General features: G+C 35.7%; 1 long non-coding RNA gene across 1 annotated transcript; it reads right to left on the reverse strand.

The window, feature by feature from the left end:
• Window positions 1-215: 215 nt before the first annotated feature.
• LOC134235151 (uncharacterized) lies at window positions 216-3,028 on the reverse strand. Its single transcript, XR_009985348.1, has 3 exons — window positions 2,813-3,028; window positions 1,464-1,732; window positions 216-474 (listed from the first exon to the last, which is right to left on the reverse strand). It is a non-coding gene; the product is annotated as an uncharacterized LOC134235151 (long non-coding RNA).
• Between the last annotated feature and the right edge of the window lie 256 nt (window positions 3,029-3,284).

Below are 3,284 nucleotides of genomic sequence, written 5' to 3' on the forward strand. Positions count from 1 at the left end.
TGTTTTCCAAACGTCCGCGTCGAATTGTACCCGCCCATTTCGTTGTCTATCACTGAATGTTTTGATTGTAACAGATAGAAATGACGTAGGCTGTATAATTCCAATTTTGCCAGTTAATGTTCCGCGGTCTTAATTGTAAATAATAACAAAAAATCAAATCGAATTTCCAGTTTATTTAAGTCAAGTATTTATGACTGTATCAATTAGATAATGTTATTTAGTGTCAGAAAAATATAAAAGCCGCTAAAACTATGATAAGCGTACACATTAACAGGCATTTCCGTTTTATATAAATCATTAATTTTGAATTAGGGTAGAAAGAGTAAATGAATTTCCTGATAGCATTGATAATTTAAAAAAATTATTCCTGTATCAGAAGAGTTCTACGGTATAATAAAAACGTCTATCATGGTATGTAGCATATGTGCCCTTGGCATTTTTCTTCCCCGAGCGTTTGGTAAAAACGTCTTAAATCTGAAATATAAATATAATCTAGAGAAACATTTCTACGACAAGAGGCCAATGGGCCACATCGCTCACCTGAGCATTGTAGCTTGGAAAAAGCAGAAATCATTTTATTATTCACAGTTTTAAATCCATAAGTGGTCCCAACCAATCCTTAAAGGGGGGAGAGTGTGATTTGAACAGACTTGAATCTACACTAACTAAGGGTGCTTGCATATATCTTTGCTTACCTGTGGCTTTATTACCATTTACATTTGAATTAACACTGTGGCCCAACCTTACCCTCAGGGGTCATGACTTGGAGAAACTTGAATCTACACTACCTAAGGATGCTTCCATACGAATATGACTTATCATGGCTTTACTATTCTTGAAAAGAAGATTTTTAAAGAAATTTTCTAAGCAAACCTATGCACCTTGATTCCATGTTGTGTTCCCGTCCTACCCCCAGGTGTCATGATTTGAACATACTTGTATCTAGATTACCTAAGGATACTTCCATATAAATATTACTTATCATGGCTTTGCTATTCTTGAGAAGATTTTTAAAGAATTTTTCTATGTAAAACTTTGATCAGCCATTATGGCCCTACCTTACCCCCGGGGGTCACGGTTTGTTTCATCTTTCTTGGTACATTTGTTCCTGGGAAGATTTTTAAAACATACCACGAAATTTTCCCTATTTCCGAATTATCTCCCCTTGAAAAAGTGTGTGGCTCTTCATTTGAACAAACTTGAATTCCCTTTACCCAAGAAAACTTTGTGCCAAGTTTGGTTAAAATTTTCCCAGTGGTTGTTAAGAAGAAGATGAAAATGTGAAAAGTTTACAACGACGACTACGACGACGACCACAACGAGGACAGACAACGGAAAAATTTTGATCAGAAAAGCTCACTTTAGCTTTCAGCTCAGGTGAGCGAAAAAATCGAAACCGCCAGTAAATACAGCATAACATAAGATTGAAGCATTTAGTGACGCATCGTGAAATCATGACGTACCTAGTGACGCCTGACCATCATCATAGTTTCTTTGACTTCTGTGCCCTTTTCAACTGGTGGATACCAAACCCAACTCCATTTGGATGAAGACCAGATGCCATTGAGGAAGGCGTAGTGACAGTGGTTATACCACCAGCCTCCTCCTCCTCCTCCTCCATACCAGTTAGCAGCACAGTGACCGGCATGTCTGTCGTTATCCACGTCCGGGGTGCTGAAGTACATCCCTGACACATCTCTGTACGAATCACCCGTGTCTAGCATCCTGTCACCTATAAAATGAACGGAAAATTGTTAGTAGTACATATCATGGCCGTAGGAACCGGGGACGTATGGAGGGTGGGTGTCCTGCATCTCATCCCATATCTGACGTTTGGAGTTCAGTGTTTGCTCTGCTCTTTTTTTGTATTGTTTAATGGACTTTTGAGCTTTGTCTGTTTATAGCTCCATATACTTCATCTTTCATAGACACTTGACAGTTTCATACAACATTGTATGGTTTTCAATCTGAATAAACAGCTACCTCATGGACATTTATTGTACTCTTTGTGATTGTCATATAAGTAAGATCTACAAACTTCGTGTGATGTACTATTTGGTTATAATGGTGTGCTCTTATGTAGGTGAAATGTGGCTTTACCTTTAAGAAGATTACAAGCCGAGAAAGTAATGGTATCACATGATAAAGATACTGAGAGATCGTTTACACAACATAGATTCCAAGAAAAAAATGGAATTCTAAATCCAACTTTAAAAAGTGCATTTTTATGTATGTGATTTACTCTGACGATAAAAGGAATTTACGCTGATATGATATATGAATTGGACTTGTTCTTATATATATATTATGTACTTTGATAAAAAATACAGGTTCGATGTACTCCGACAAAATATGGAGATTATTATTGTACGTACTCCGACACAATACAGGCGTGATTACTACGACACAATGCAGATGTGATGAACTACAATACGATATAGATGTCATGAACTACACATGATATAGATTTTATTTACTACGACACGATACAATTGTCATGTACTACGTTATTTACTACACAAGATACAGGTGATGATGTAGTTTCACATGCTTACAACAGATGTGATGTACTCCTACACAATATACACGTGATGCAACAGGATTTTTTCAGAGCTCTCTTTTAATATTAAAGCAGAACAATGCAATGAGAAAAAAATATAAATTATATAAATGTGTATATAACATGACTTTTTTTTGGAAATACAATATAAACACATTTATATAACTCAGCATTCTCTGTATATATTTGTTGCTCTTACTCTTTGACCCTTTCTCCTTTTTCTTAGCATGGTAGACACTCACAGTCACATACCTAAGGTTCCTGTGGCAGGTCCTCCCAAAAAGAATTGATATTTCCCTGTTTCATCGGAGATAGAGAATCGATCGTACGTTTCATACAGCGTCGTACCATTCTGGAGAGTGATGGACACATAAAGGGACGAGTTCTTTCTCTTTGTTAACAGATGGATTACGTCATTTCCTATATTAAAATATTACTAAAAAATCAACTGTAAAATATATTGCAAAGCAAGAATGTTATTTTGAATATGAATTTACCATCTCTAAAAATTAAGCTATTTACTTGGGCTATAGACAGTAATGCAAAATTTTGTCTCCTTTAAAGACTCTTACGCTGAGTGATTTAATCCTCTTGTACTCTTTTTTATGTAAGATTTCAATCAAACATGATCATAGAGTATTGTCTAATGCATATTACCCAATCTCAATTTAGATATTTGATACGCTTACATTTCCATTATATGCTGCAATAAAAACATTTTGTT

Source organism: Saccostrea cucullata, unplaced genomic scaffold, assembly GCF_032062105.1.
Source record: "Saccostrea cucullata isolate Sc308-1 unplaced genomic scaffold, CSIRO_AGI_Scuc_v1 ctg3440, whole genome shotgun sequence".
NCBI lineage: Eukaryota > Metazoa > Mollusca > Bivalvia > Ostreida > Ostreidae > Saccostrea > Saccostrea cuccullata.